Source organism: Taudactylus pleione, unplaced genomic scaffold (assembly GCF_031769625.1).
Source record: "Taudactylus pleione unplaced genomic scaffold, aTauple2 ptg000259l, whole genome shotgun sequence".
Taxonomy (NCBI): Eukaryota; Metazoa; Chordata; class Amphibia; order Anura; family Myobatrachidae; genus Taudactylus; species Taudactylus pleione.
In genome coordinates, this window is record NW_028284661.1 from 8,297,382 (window position 1) to 8,314,067 (window position 16,686).

General features: G+C 45.7%; 1 protein-coding gene across 1 annotated transcript in view; it reads right to left on the reverse strand.

Annotated features, from left to right (window-relative positions):
* Positions 1 to 16,686, reverse strand: part of TBC1D32 (TBC1 domain family member 32) — a 484,474-nt gene that overhangs the window by 398,850 nt on the left and 68,938 nt on the right. The window lies entirely within an intron of this gene.

Below are 16,686 nucleotides of genomic sequence, written 5' to 3' on the forward strand. Positions count from 1 at the left end.
TAATAGAAATATAAAACTTTAATATTAGTTTAAATTAAACTAGGGATGTGCAGGCTCGGATAGGTTTGAGTTTGCACGTGGAGTTCGGATTTTTCCCTCCAAAAAAACGGAACTCAGAACGAGGCAAAACGTCATCTTACATGGACGAACATCATCATTCCTGGACAAAAGTATTAACAAAAGTCCAGGAATGATGATGTTCGTCCATGTAAGATGACATTTTGCCTCGTTCTGAGTTCCGTTTTTTTGGAGGGAAAAATCCGAACTCCACGTGCAAACTCGAACCTATCCGAGCCTGCACATCCCTAAATTAAACAAAAAGGTTCTGTTTAAACAATACTTAATTCAGTGTATAAGACAGAGGTTCCCAAACGCGGTCCACAAAGCACCCCAACAACTCAGATTTTAGAGATATCCATGGTTGAGCACAGGTGGTTAAATCAAATTGATTAAGGTACTAATTAAGTCACCTGTGGTCAAGCATGGATATCCTTAAAACCAGGACTGTAAAGCTGGCCACACACTACACCAACTTACGTCCAACCATCCAACTAGTTGATTTGTTTAAATGAAAATCTGGTAAGGTAGGAAAGCAAATGGCAATCAGTACTTTGCTCCCAAACGCCGGAAAATGGACAAAAACTGCTGTTTGAACAAATTGTTTAGATCAAACATTTAACAAACTTGTCTGATGACGAATTTCATCTGTTTTCTGCCATTTAGGAGCAAATTGCTGTTCATCATTTACTCCCATATGTTACCAGATTTTCATTCCAATCAATCAACTAGTTGGCTGGTTGGATGAAAGTTGGTCTAGTGTGTGGCCAGTTTAAGGATGGCTTGATGACAGAGTTTGGGAACGGAACCTCTGGTATAAGAAAATTCTGCAGATCAAAAAAATTGTAAATAATACATTATAATCCCATATTGAAACAAATGTTACCTAACAGGAAACGATATATACATAATCATTGGATCTCAAAAATACATTTTGTCCTACTTATTAAAGCCGTAAAGAAATAATTTTTAAATATTAATTTTCTCAAATGTCAAGGCTTATTTCCATTTAAGCAATGCAAAACTTTTTATTAAGAAATCAGCCAGGAAACAAAATAACTATATTTGATGTGTTAACTATAAGAAGTATGAAATAAAATTTTCTGTTGATATGTACAATGCAGATTTACTGTATAGCAATGTCCTTACAAAAAATAAACAATATGTAGGCCATTAGGAAGTGTATCATTTGCATTATAATAGCAATGCTACATATTAATTTTTATAGTTTTTTAGTCAGAATAGGCCTATTAGTAAGAAAAATAATTAATAAAGTAAGACAAATAGTCCACTAATCTACAGAATATTATATATATATATATATATATATATACACACAAATATATATATATATATATATATATATTATATACAGTGCATCCGGACGGTATTCACAGCGCTTCACTTTTTCCACATTTTCTTATGTTACAGCCTTATTTCAAAATGGAAAAATTCATTTCTGTTGTGAAAATTCTACACACAATACCCCATAATGACGACGTGTAAAAAGATTTTTTTTAGATTTTTGCAAATTTAATTAAAAAAAAAAAAAATTAAGATATCATATGTACATAAGTATTCACAGCCTTTGCTCAATACTTTGTTGATGCACCTTTGGCAGCAATTACAGCCTCAAGTATTTTTGAATATTTTTCAAGGTTAATATCGCCTAGTGGATGTGCGCCTTTAGTGTACAATCAAATGACCTGCCTTCATCCTGTGGAAAAGTTTGATTTGGTTATTATCTTGAATGACACAATAACACATATAAATCTATACTGACCAATATCTAAATCTGTGTAAACCTCTCTTGTCCATACTATTAAAATGATTTATAATATATTGATAAGTTCAGCAAGGACCACCAGCATCCCGACGGTAGGTAGTGTGGTTAGGGATTAGGGTTAGGCACTAGGGGGAGGGTTAGGTACAGGGGAAGAAGTTAAGATACCATGCCGGTCAGATGTCGGCATCAGGATTTTGACCATGGGGATCCAGAGCGCCGGCATCCTGCACACATTATATATATATATATATATACATACACACACTCCAAGGTGCTGCACTCTCCTAAAAAATCACCCCGACATATGATTATGTTTCAGTACATTAAGTACTATCTTCAGGGTTACAAATACGAGTAAAATACATCTTACCTTAAATACCAGATGTTACTCTGGTACGTTTTTTCATATTTTTTTATATTTGTCTGGCTGTTGTATAATTATATTATATATGCTCCGTCACTGCTTTTTGCTTATATGCCATTTACTTTTGTATATAACTTATTGCTATTTTTTTATGTCATCTTGCTTTGTATTCATTCTAGCGCTGTTCATTTGTTTATATGTTGTTATGGTGATAGCATTCTGTGTCATGCGTCTGCTGGAGTGCTACACCTTGGAGTGTGTATGTTCATTTACGTGAGGGCACCTCTGCAAGTTATTTAAAGTTCCTTGGGAGTGCCGGACAATTTGATTGCTATATGTATATACATATACGTGTGTGTCAAAATACTGACGCCGGAATCCCGCTGCCCGGCAAAATGCCGGCGCCGATATCCCAAATGGGATCAGGATACCGGTGTTGGCATCCCAGCTGCTGGAATCCCGAATTAAGGATCCGGGTAAGTATCCGCGTCGGCTCGGGGATGGAGGGGTTAGCTTTAGGGACCCCCGTGTGGAAATTATGGTTAGGCAGTGGAGAGGGGTGCTAGAGTTAAGCACCACCGGGGTGAGATTAGGGTTAGCCCCCCCGGATGGGTTAAGTTTAGGGTGCAGGAAGTGGGTTTAGGGTTAGGCACCACCAGGGGTAGGTTACAATTAGCCCCCCCTGGAAGGGTTAGGTTTAGGGCGTAGGAGGGGCGGTTAGGCACCCCCGGGGAGGTTAGGCACTGCCAAGGGAGGGTTAGGGGAGGGGTAGGGAGGTATAGGGTACTTAAGAGCCGGCGTTGGGATTTTCAATAGTCGGCCTTCCGGAGATGGGATTTGAACCAGCGGCTGCTGTACCAAACCCATACATATATATAGTGACACAGTCGGGATAGGGGTCCCCCTCCTGGGGTAGGCGGACTCCCTCTTTACAATGATAGTGAGTTCCCTCACTATCAGAACACTAAACAAAATCCCTGTCCACAGTACCGTCTGGTTTACAGCCAAGAGAGTCTAAGAGCAAGGTGACCTGCGGCCTGCTCTCCCAGGTATGAGACACTCAGCTACAACTGAACACAGCTTAAATCAGCCAATTCCAGGTTTAAGCCCTAATGAGCCTGTTACCAGGCTGAAAGGCCCAAAACCTGGAGTGGCCTGTGGACTGAGCCCTCCCTCTCCTCACATCCACAACCCCAGGACCCAAACCGCTTTTCCAAAAGCCGATACTCTGGTCTGTTTACAAAACAGACTTCTCCTGGGGTTTTTTAGAACACATAGGCCAAAAACCTAGGACAAACGTACCTGCCATTGACCACTTTACCAGTGCTTCTATCACATATCCACCCCCCCTTTGTTTCGACTTGTTGGGCGGAACAACTGCAGCCCCAAACAATGGGCACGTGACAAAGCATCTGCATTGGCCAGCTGGCTTCCTGGCCTGTGTTCTACTGTAAATTTAAAGGTTTGTAATGCCAAGAACCATCTAGTTATTCTCGCAGTGTCCTTGTCTTCTGACATCCACTTCAGAGGGGCATGGTCAGTGATCAATCTGAACTTCCTTCCCACCAAGTAGTACCTGAGTCTCTACCGCCCACTTTGTGGCCAATGCTTCTTTCTCAACCGTAGCATAGTTTCTTTCATGTACATTTAATTTCCAGCTTACGAAGAAAATCGGGTGTTCTTCACCCTCTTTGCTTTGAGACAGGACCGCTCCTATGCCTACATATGATTTATCAGTTTGTGCAACAAACTCTGTCAAAATCAGGGGTCATCAGAACTGGTTGGGTACAAAATGCTATTTTTAACTCCTGGAAAGCCTTCTCTGCTTCAGGACCCCATTCCACCATGACTTTCTGTTTGCCTTGGTAAGTTCAGTCAGTGGGACTGTAATGTGTCAAAATTGGGTATAAACCTCCTATAATACCCAGTGATCCCTAAGAAGGCTGTCACCTGCTTCTTATTCATGGGTCATGGCCAGTTTTGTATTGCTTTGATCTTATTGAGCTGTGGCTTTATCAAACCTCTGCCAATGGTGTACCCAAGATACTTTACTTCTTCCATCCACAGACAACACTTTTTGGGGTTGGCTGTCAAACCTGCCTTATAGATGGAGTCCAACACTGCTTGTACTCTGGGCAAGTGAGACTGCCAATCAGGACTATGAATGACCACATCATCCAGATAAGCAGCAGCATACTGTCTATTTGGCCTTAGAATCCTATCCATCATTCTTTGAAAGGTAGCAAGTGCCCCATGTAGCCCAAAGGGCAACATTTTGTATTGAAACAACCCCTCTGGTGTAGAAAAAGCTGTCTTTTCTTTGGCGTTCTCAGTTAATAGCACTTGCAAATACCCTTTGGTTAAGTCAAGAGTAGTTAAATATCTGGCTGCCCCCAGCCTTTCAATTAGTTCGTCCACCCTAGGCATAGGGTAGACGTCGAACTTTGAAACACTGTTCAATTTCCGGAAGTCATTGCAGAATTGCACACTCCCATCGGGTTATGGAATGAGCACAATGGGACTTGACCACTCACTATGCGATTTTTCAATTACACCCAACTCTAACATTTTTTAAATTTCCTTCGACGCTGATTCTCTTTGGGCTTCTGGTAACCTATAGGGCTTTAGGTTAACCCCTGGGTCAGTGATTATGTCATGTTTAATGACCATGGTTTTCCCTGGTAGGTCAGAAAACAGCATCCATTCCTTAACTTCCTGCTGTTAACTGGCTGACAGGGTTTTTGCCACTGTCACTTCAGGTACCGTGGGCCCAGGGTTTACTGGAGGGGCTCGGATGGCAGACAGTGCTGCTCTATCATTCCAGGGTTTTATAAGATTTACATGGTATATCTGTTCTGGCTTTCTTTGCCTTGGCTGGTAAACTTTATAATTGACCTGCCCCACTTTTTCTGAGATTTCAAAGGGTCCTTGCCATTTAGCCAAAAGTTTACTTTCTACTGTGGGAACCAACACCAACATTCTGTCCCCTGGAGCAAAGTTGCGTAAGTGAGCATTGCAGTTGTATACCCTCTGCTGTGCCTGTTGGACCTTTTCCAAGTGCTCTCTTACTATCGGCACCACAGCAGCAATTCTTTCTTGCATTTGAGAAACATGCTCAATAACGGTTTATACAGACTGCACTGCCCCTCCAATGTCTCTTTGGCAATGTCAAGTAATCCCCTTGGATGTCTCCCGTAAAATAAAGCAAAAGGGGAAAACCCTGTGGAGGATTGGGGAACCTCTCTTATGGCCAACAGCAAATAAGGTAACAAGTAATCCCAATCTCTACCATCTTTGTCCTCTACCTTCCTTAGCATATGTTTTAAAGTTTTATTACACTTCTCCACTAACCCATCGGTCTGGGGATGGTACACAGAGGTTCTTAACTGGTCAATTTTAAACAGGCGGCATAACTCTTTCATGATTTTTGACATAAATGGGGTACCTTGGCCAGTCAGGATCTCCTTAGGTACACCCAACCTGCTAAAGACATGGACTAATTCTCTAGCAATGGTCTTGGTTGACGTATTGCGTAATGGTTTCGCTTCCGGGTACTTGGTAGCGTAATCCATTATCACCAGAATATATTGATGGCTCCGGGCAGATATCATTAATGGCCCAACCAAATCCATAGCTATTCTTTCAAACGTAACCTCAATAATGGGTAACGGAACCAGGGGACTTTTGAAATGTGGCCTTGGAGCATGATACTGACATTCAGGGCAGGATGCACAATAGTCAGATACCTCTTTATGGACCCCGGGCCAAAAAAACCTCTGCACAATTTGCTCAGTGGTTTTCTCTACCCCTAGGTGGCCTGCAGTTATATGACCATGGGCCAGATCTAACACTGTTCTTCTGTATGCTTTGGGAACTATTAATTGTTCCACAATATCTTCCCCCTTCTTAGTCAGCTGATACAACAAATCCTGACATACTGCCATGTGAGGATATGACAAAGGACTTTCGGGGTCTATGGGTTTACAATTGATCACCGTGACATTCTCCCTGGCTTTTACCAGAGTAGGGTCATTTAACTGCTCCATGACAAAGACCTCTCTTCTGACCTCTAAATCAGGCAGAAGATCAACTGGCTCAACAACACTACCCACCTCAGTGGGAGGCACATCACTTGGTGAGTCACCATCACGCTCCGCATTCTCTAGTTCGCCAATCATACTAGAAAAAGGGAACATATCTGACTACGCCAGTAACCCTCTCAAACGAGACAGGACGATTTACCTCTGTGCAAAATCGGCTTTCCCACAACTTCCAGAAGTGACCAAACCCACAGAGACTATCGCGGAACCACATAATGTCTCGATGTTCACTTCTGCAGTGATATAATAGCGAGTGTCCCCATGTATGCAGGTCACACTAAGTTTTCCCCTTACGCTTCAAGAGGTTCACGAGCTCCGCATTCACAAGTGTCACCAGGCTACCAGACTCTAACAGAGCCTCTACACGGTTGCCTTCTACAGTAAGTACACACATGTGCTTATCAGTCTCAGCCCACCGGTCGGCAGTACAGGCTGGCTGTGAAAAGAAAGACCCCTGCGGTACACAAGAACAGTATCACATTGCATAGGTTCAGAGGTAAGTGGACAATTAGCTGCAATATGGCCGAAGCCACCACATCGGAAACACTGAATCACATAATAATGTAGTCTTTTACGGGGAAGGAACCTTCCTGGCCTGGCTGGCCTGTCTCCAGGTTCCTCACCCTCCATACATTCCATCGCCCAGCACCCTTCTCTCCTGGAACAGTCTTACCAGTGCTGATGGGAGTTCGCCGTTGCGCCATCGGGGCCCATTATCAACAGCTCCTCAGAAGCCACGTACCTCTCCACCAGTTCGACTAGCTGGTCTGCGGACTTACAGTCTGCATGGCTCACCCACTTGCGCAGAGACACAGGTAGCAATCGCAGATACCGGTCCATCACGACTCTTTCAACGATCAGTGGTCCTATCAGCGTCTCGGGCTGTAGCCATTTTGTGGTTAGATGGACGAGGTCATGCATCTGTGAGCGTGGAGGTTTTTCCATTTGGAACTCCCAGCGGTAGACTTGTTGGGCCCGAACAAATGAGGTGACTCCCAAGCGGGTTAGGAGCTCCCGTTTTAACTTTGCATAGTCCTTGGCATCATCCTGGCATAAATCATAGTAAGCCTTTTGTGGTTCTCCAGACAGGAAGGGTGCCACAAGACTTGCCCACTGTTCCTTGGGCCAACCCTCCCTTTCCGCGGTTCACTTAAAGGACATAAAATACGCCTCCACGTCATCACTCGGGGTCATCTTCTATAAAAAATGACTAGCTCGTATAGAGTGAGAGTGGGTTCAAAGGTAAGTGGAAGCATCTCCAGTCCAGGCTACCAAGTGTTGCACTACCTCTTTTAAGGCCTGGCAGGTTTCCTCGATGCCGACTTGTTGTTGCCTCTGGGCTGTCTCCAAGGCCAACAGTTGCACATTGGTGGATTCCTGCTGAACTCTTGTAGCTTCCTGCTGCAGTTTGTTTGTTTCCTGCTGAGCTGTCGTAGCTTGGAGCAAGGCTTTAACAAAGTCCTCCATTTTGTCCTGGGGTGTAGGTTGGAAGCAGAATCTGGCTTCCCTAAGCATCTGCGGACGTCACCTCTATGGACTTCAAGGGACACAACTTGATATCCACACTGACGAATTGGTGTCTGTCCCTTTAAGTTTTAAACAAAAATTTTCCTTGCTGCAATTTCAGTGTTTGATTGCCCGCATTCTCCACCACTTGTGACACAGTCGGGACAGGGGTCCCCCTCCTGGGGTAGACGGACTCCCTCTTTACACACACTGCAGCCAGAGAAACAGGATACAATTCTGGGGTTCTCATACGAGCTGGTCGAAGACAGTCTTTATTGTGCCAGGTACATAAATAAAACAAAACATAAACAAAATCCTAACCCGTCTGGGTTCTAACTAGACAGTAAGTTCCCTCACTATCAGAACACTAAACAAAATCCCTGTCAACAGTACCGTTGACCACTTTACCAGTGCTTTTATCACTATATATATAGTGATATGATCGGGGTAGGGGGTCCCTCTCCCCGGGTAGATGGACACCTCCTTACACACAGTAGCCAGGAAATAGCATTCCAGTCGTGGATTTTCATGCAAGCTGGTGGGCACCAGTTTTTATTGTGCAGCATCAATAATCAAATAAACAAACATAAAATAAATCCTAGCCCGCCTGGGCTCTAACTTGACAGTAAGCTCCCTCACTAACCGAACACTAAGATATGTCACATCCACACTATCTTCTGGTTTGTAGCCAACAGTGTCTCAGAGCAAGCTAACCTGCGGGCCTGCTCTCCCAGGTATGAGACACTCAGTCAGAACTAAATCCAGCTTATAACAGTCATTTCCAGGTGCAAGCCCTAATGAGCCTGCTACCAGGCTGAAAGGCCCAACACCCGGAGTGGCCTGTGGATGGAACCCACCCTCTCCTTACATCCACATCCCGTAGGACCCATTCCGGCTTTTCACTAAAACTGACATTCCAATCTGCTCAGCAGAACAGACTTTTCCTGGGGGTTTAAAAGACATATGTCATAAATCTGGGACACACATATATGTCATCCACAACTTTTCCAGTGCAAGTTAACCACATAAGTGGACCAAACATACAATATACCCCCATATAGTGTGTTTGGTCCATTTATGTCAGGGGGGTGCAAAGTTTTTAGATTTACCAAGATCCGCAATATGAAGCATTCCATGGTTTGGCTCCCACAGCTTACACCATCTGAAGATGGTGTTAGCCCGGAATTCCCCCCAGCAATGGCCACTGCACAGGAGTAGTCAGCAGACCAGGCATGCACTGGAGTCCCGAAAGAAGAGTGATGCAGTCACTTAATTCCTAATGATGGGAATACACAGCCAGATAAAATGCCTGTCAGATCGACACCCAACAGATATTGTGGGCACTGTGGGGCAGATGTACTAAGCTCTGGAAAGGGATAAAGTGGAGAGTGATAAACCTCCAACCAATCAGCTCCTGTCATTTTTCAGACACAGCCTGTAACGTGAGTTAGGAGCTGATTGGCTGGTAGTTTATCACTTTCCAATTTAATACTTCCCAGAGCTTGGTACATCTCTACAGTGAGCTATCTGCGCTCCGCTGCTGAGAAGGAGACATTTCCCTGTTACTTCCCGGTGAAGGAAAAGGGAAATGTCTGTCAGTCGGCCGTGGTTGGGCATACACTGCCCAATTTTGCCGACATTTAACTTACAGAATATCGCATCAGACGAGCATGCAGGTTGATTCGGCATGCCAACCAATCAATTTTTTACCCTTGGTCGCCCGCATGAACAGTACAATTATCAGGGCGATCTGCTGATATCGGGCAGATCGTCCCAATAACTGTATAGTGTATGCCCACCATAACCTAAGTAATGTTCATGAGACAGGGTGGCAAACTGTCAAGGTAACAAAAGTTCTGGAGATGGGTTGGAACTGGGACCCAGGAGGATGGGTACAAAGTACCCAAGTCTTTTTAGGGGCATGGGAGTACAGGTGTAACCAATGTCTCCAATATGTAGCAACCACATGCAACTCAACTCACACCTCTGCTTCACAGCAGCTCACAATATAATCATGCTGTAAATGAGAGCGTTGCCATGCCCTCCCATGTAGTCATGCACTCCCACCATACCTGGGCATGCCCAGTGTCTTGGGAGCCCTGCTGGAACCACCCATTACCAAATGTCTAGATTCACCTATGTGTATGGCATAATGTGTAAGGGTCATTATGGTGTGTGGCATAATGTGTAAGGGAAACTACTGTGCGGTATAATGTAACTAAGGGTCACTACTGTGTTGCATAATTTGAATTGGGGGTACTATTGTGTGGTCAAGCCCTTTCACAGTGAGACTACACCCTGTTTATTTTTGAAGCGTGCCTATGGCGAGCTCTTCCCCTCCTTTAGGTGTGGAGGGGGGCACCAATGCTCTTTATGTACACAGAGCACTGAAATGTGTAGTTATGGTTCTGCTTTGGTATGCACAGATGTGTCCTCACCACTGCTCTAAAAATTTCCTACAATGAATGCTATCTAATCCTCTACAACTGCTAAGCTAGGGCTTGGTGAATTGGGAAAATCCCTTCCATTATTTTTGTGTGACCTACACCAATGAAGTGCGAGCTTTACCTAACAGAACCAACCAAATACCAACTGTCTGACTATGGCACATGTTTTAATCCCCTGCAGGATGAGTTCTGTTGTGTATTTTAATACAGAGAATAATGTGTGCTTGTATGTTGTTCTAATATTTATTATATGTGTAAGAGCATAGACTAAGAAGTGGAAGGGGTCAGGAATATGAAGGGGAGGAGTCTATACCAGAAGCCAGATGCTGACGCCAATGTGGGCCTGTGTTCTTTAAATGCCAGGGCCTATTTTTAGTCCCAGTCCGACCCTGCTGAGAGCAGTACACACTACAGAGCCAACTCAGATGGAAGATCAGCAATCACCAGCATCAGGTAACAAAGTTTTTATTTTCTAAACAAGTGTTACTGTTATATTGTTGGTGCTGCTGGTGTTGGTAAGGGGGGAGGTTTGGAAGTGCTGCTGGTTATGGGGTGTAGGTATGGGAGAGGGAGGTGGGTGTGCTGGTGTTAGGTAAGGGAGGGTGGGGGAGTGTGTAACTGCTGCTGGTGTTAGGTAAGGGAGGGTGGGGGAGTGTGTAACTGCTGCTGGTGTTAGGTGGGGGAGGGGTGTAACTGCTGCTAGTATTGGGGTTTTGGTCAAGGGGGGGAGGGTAACTGGGTGCTGCTGGGGTTGGGGTGTGGGTAGAGGGCGTAAATGTGTCTCTGGGTTCTGCTGATGTTGGTCAGGGGGATAGGAGTGTAACTCTGGGTGCTGGTGTGTGTAGGCCTGGTAATGGTGTATCTAGGTCCTGCTGAGGTTGGAGTGTTAAGCAGGAGGAGTGTGTTTCTGTTTGCTGCTGGGGTGTTGGTTGGGAGCTGAGTGTAAAGGCCCCCATACACAGTGCAATATAAACCTTCCTATGTGACTTGCGATCCGAAGGCTGACATATAGGGCGGTCTCCACACACGGACCGATTAGGTGGCCGACCGCCCAATATGCCAGCACCCCCCTCCCCCACCAGCATAGCACTGGATGGGATCGTACATCGCATCCCCAGATCAAGTGACTATGCAGTAAGATCTGGAGGTGCGATGTACGTGCCCACACATGGTACGATATAGCAGCTATATCATACCAATCCGTCAGATTGGCTGCTATATCGCACCGTGTAAGGGGGCCTTAACTCTAGAAGGCCCATTTATCATTGTATAGTTGTGGCTTAATCCACAAAAACACCAGTTTTCGGGGGTTAACCACAAATATTAAGATTTTCTCAGATGTATACAGGAAAGAACGCAGCAGATATCTCTGATACCTGCTGCAATCCCTCCATTCCCGCTGGCAACCGCTTCCTCCTTAGGTCTCTATGGGGTATGCAATGTACCTAAATTTAACAACAACAACAACAATGCATTCCGGAGATTGGCCCCCGCAGCTAACGCCATCTGAAGATGGCGTAACACATCGCAAACTTACCAGGGGAACCCTCCCCTGGGAATGGCGGCTGTGCGTGCGCAGTATCCCTGACAGCACTCCAGGCACATCGGTGGGACGGGCTCTCCCTATCCCTGTATGTGCCGGAAGATGCATCCCAGCGCTATGATCGCATCTTGCAATGCGATTATGGGTGGTAATGTCATGCCCAGATCGCATTGCAGATGCCATCATTCATAAATGGGCCCCTAAGTACAGCTTAGATTGAGGTGAGAGTAACTATAGGTGCTGCTGAGGTTTGGGTGTTAGAGGGGAGTTTGTCTGTGGGTGCTGCTGAGGTTGGGATGTTAGTGGTGAAAGGAATGTATCTGTTTGCTGTAGTGGTTGGCTTGTTGGTAGGGGGCACCAACCATTATCTTGCGTCCAGCCACCTGGTATGAACTTACGCCACTGCTTTGTGCATACGGTATAAAGAGGAACCACCAGGGAAGGAGGAGGGGAGTGCATACAGACTGGCAGCGGCAGTATTTTGGTCCAGTCCGTCGGACTGTCTTCTCTTGTCTACCCAGATTTCTGGAAGGAGCACAGTGTGACTGCTGGACTGGTGAGGAGGGAGAGTTCGCAGAGCTATGCATCTTAGTCCCGATTTTTCTTTTGTAGAGGAGGGGGGGGGGTGTCACCGTGCTATACAGCAGCGGGTGACACCAAGCCTAGTGACGCCTCTGCTGTGAAGTTCTGTTTTTTTTATATTGTGAATCAAACATCATTTAGGACAACATAACAGAAAACTTCAGCATGCATAACTATTCACCCCCCTAAAGTCAGTACTTTGTCGAGCCACCTTTTGCTGCAATTACAGCTGCAAGCCACATATTGCCGCTTAGATTTTTGCCCATTCCTCAAGGCAAAACTGCTCTAGCTCCTCCATGTTGGATGGTTTCCGCTTGTGAACAGCAATCTTCAAATCTGACCACAGATTCTCAATTGGATTGAGATCTGGGCTTTGACTAGGCCATTCCACATTTAAATGTTTCCCCTTAAACCACTCGAGTATTGCTTTAGCAGTATGCTTGGGGTCATTGCCCTGCTAGAAGGTGAACCTCCATCCCAGTCTCAAATCACAGGCAGACTGAAACAGGTTTTGCTCAAGAATATCCCTGTATTTAGCACCATCCATCTTTCCCTCGACTCGAAACAGTTTCCCAGTCCCTGCTGCTGAAAAACATCCCCACAGCATGATGCTGTCACCACCATGTTTCACTGTGGGGATGGTATTCTTGGGGTGATGGGATGTGTTGGGTTTGCACCAGACATAGCATTTTCCTTGGTGGTTGAAAAGTTAAGTTTTAGTTTCATCTAACCAGAGCACCTTCCTCCATACATTTGGGGAGTCGCCCACATGCCTTTTGGCAAAATCAAATTGTGTCTTCTTATTTTTTATCACTAATGCTGGGCATACACTATGCAATTATCTGTCAGATATCTCTCCAATCTGGCTGGTTGAAATGAAAACCTGGTAATGTATGGGAGCAAATAACAATAGAAATTTGCTCCCAAACACTAGAAAACGGACATTTTCATTCCCACCAGATAGATTGGACAGATATCTGACAGGTAATTGTAGAGTGTATGACCAGCATAAGTAATGGCTTTATTCTGGCCACTCTTCCATAAAGCCCAGCTCCATGGAGTGTACGGCTTATTGTGGTCACATGTACAGATACACCAGTCTCTGCTGTGAAACTCTGCAGCTCCTTCAGGGTTACCTTTGGTCTCTGTGCTGCCTCTCTGATTAATGCCCTCCTTGCCCGGTCTGTGAATTTTGGTGGGTGGCCCTCTCTTGGCAGGTTTGTTGTGGTACCATGTTCTTTCCATTTGATGATGATGGATTTGATGGTGCTCTGGGTGATCATCAAAGATTTGGATATTTTTTTTTAATCCAACCTAGAATTGTACTTCTCAACAACTTTGTCCCTGACTTGTTTGGAGAGCTCCTTTGTCTTCATAGTGTGATGCCTCTTGCTTATTAGTGTTGCAGCCTCTGGGACCTTTCAGAAAAGGTGTGTTTATACTGACAGATCATATGACACTTAGATTTCACACAGGTCGATTTCATTTCACTAATTATGTGACTTCTGAAGGTAATTGGTTGCACCAGAGCTTTTGAGGGGCTTCATAGCAAAGGGGGTGATTACATATGCACATGCCAAGTTTCAGAATTTTATATATAAAGATTCTTTTGTATATATATTTTTCTCATTTCACTTCACCAAATTAGACTATTTTGTGCAGATCCATCACATAAAATTCAGATTACAAAAATAAAATAAGATATATGGTAAGAACTTACCCTTGTTATCTCTATTTCTACGAAGTCAATAGGGTTCCACAGGATACCTTGGGGTATTGGTGATGACATCAGGCATCGGGCACCAGAGTTAATTTTCAGCCTCCCAGGATGCACTGGGGTCCCTGTACCCCGCCCCCTAGCCAAGGCAATCAGTTTCGTAACAAGCCATAGGCCGGAGGAGGAGAACAAAGAGAGAGAAGAAAGTCTGGAACACACAAGACTCACATTCTCACCAGGAGATGGAAAAACCGGTGACCAGATCAAAGCCCATCTGCAGTACAGGTGCGACAGGTCGGGAGACCTGTGTAACCCTATGGACTTTGTAGAAATAGAGATAACAAGGGTAAGTTCTTACCATATCTCTTATTTTCTACTTCAGGGTCCATAGGGTATCCACAGGATACCTTGGGGATGTCCCAAAGCAGTATCCTTTAAGGATGGGGATGCTCCTGTGCTGGAAGGAGAATCCGCCTCCCGAAGGAAGCATCCTGAGAGGCAAAGGTATCAAATGCATAATACCTCCCAAAAGGTATAGACAAAAGACCAGGTGGCTGCCTTGCAAAGCTGAACTGCAGAGGAACCACGGCGAGCTGCCCACAAAGGACCCACAGACAGAGCAGAATGAGCTTTAAGAGAGGATGGTACAGAAAGGCCTGAATGTAAGCCTCAGAAATTGCCATGCGAATCCATCTTGCCAAAGTTTGCTTAGTGGCAGGCCAACCCTTCTTATGGAAACCATAGAGGACTAAAAGAGAGTCCGATTTCCTAAATGAACTGGTACGGTCAACATAAGTCTGTAAAGCCCGTACCACATCCAAGGAGGCCTCACCAGCAGAGAGTTCTGGGGAATTAAAGGCCGGTACTATGATTTCCTCATTGAAGTGGAAACTAGATACCACCTTAGGTAGGAACCCAGGGCGAGTGCGAAGCACTGCCCTGTCCCTATGGAAAATCAGAAAGGGAGGGCGACATGAGAGAGCCCCCAAATCTGACACCCTTCTGGCCGAAGCAATTGCCAGAAGAAACACAGTTTAAGCTGCAAGCCATTTTAAATCCACTGATCCCAGTGGTTCAAATGGCGGTCCTTGGAGAGCCCTCAGGACCACAGCCAAGTCCCAAGGAGCCACAGGTGAAACAAAGGCTGTATGCGAAGTACACCTTGCATAAAGGTGCGGACATCAGGAAGTGTAGCAATCCTATGCTGAAACCACAATGAGAGGGCAGAAACCTGCACCTTCAGGGAAGCAAGGCAAAGACCGTGATCTAAGCCCACCTGTAGGAAAGCCAAAACTCTGGATATCCTAAAAACTTGAGGAACATAGCCTCTAGGGTGACACCATGCAAAGAAAGTATGCCACACTTGGTGGTAAATTCATGCAGAAGCCGGCTTCCGAGCTCTAAGCATGGTGTTAACTACAGAGCTGGAAAAACCCCTGGACCTCAAGAGGGCAGTCTCAACAGCCACGCCGTCAAAGACAGATGACCCAGGTCCGGGTGATGGCAAGGACCTTGAGACAACAGGTCCGGATGTAGAGGCAACAGCATCGGAGCGTCTATGGATAGACTCCGGAGATCTGAGTACCAGTGCCGTCTGGGCCATGCTGCAGCTATCAGGAGGAGCGTGCCGCCTTCTTGCTTGAATTTGCGAATCACTCAAGGAAGAAGGGAGAATGGAGGGCAGAAGTACGCAAACTGAAAGGTCCACAGAGCGTCTACCAGAAGTGCCTCTGTATCTCTTGTTCTTGACCCGTATACAGGAAGCTTGTTGTTGTGTCAGGAGGCCATGAGGTCTATCTCTGGAAGGCCCCCCTTGTTCACCAGTAGCTGAAACACCTACTGTGAAGAGACCACTCTCCTGGATGCACATCTTGACGGCTGAGAAAGTCTGCTTCCCAGTTGAGGACTCCTGGTATGAACACTGCCGACATGGCAGGGAGATTGCCTTCCGCCCACGATAGAATGCGGGACACCTCTGTCAGGGCCGCCAGACTGCGGGCTCCTCCTTGGCGGTTTATGTAAGCCACCGTGGTGGCGTAGTCCGACAGCACCTGCACGGGTTTTCCGTGGAGGAAATGTCTTGCTTCTTGGAGAGCTTGGAATACTGCACTTAGTTACAAGATGGTTATTGGAAGCGCAGATTCTGCTCGCGTCCATCTTCCCTGGAAGAAGTGTGGACCCATCACTGCTCCCCAACCTCGGAGGCTGGCATCCGTCGTCAGAAGGACCCAGTCCGCAATCCAAAAGGGGTGCCTCCTGTTCAGGTGAGTAGTCTGCAGCCACCAGGCTAGAGACAGACATACCTCCGGTGAAAGCACCATTGTCTGTGTCTTTATCCGTTGGGGCAACCCATTCCATCTGGTGAGGATCAACTTCTGCAGAGGTCTGGAGTGAAACTGGGCAAACTCCACCATGTCGAAAATCGACACCGTGGATCCCAGTAACCTCACTGCTGAGTGAATAGACACCCGGCAACTCTGCAGGCAACTGCGTACTTTTGCCTGCAATGCAGAGATATTTTCCTCCATCATGAAGATCATCTGATGATGGGAGTCCAACAGGGCTCCTAGATGGAGCATCCTCA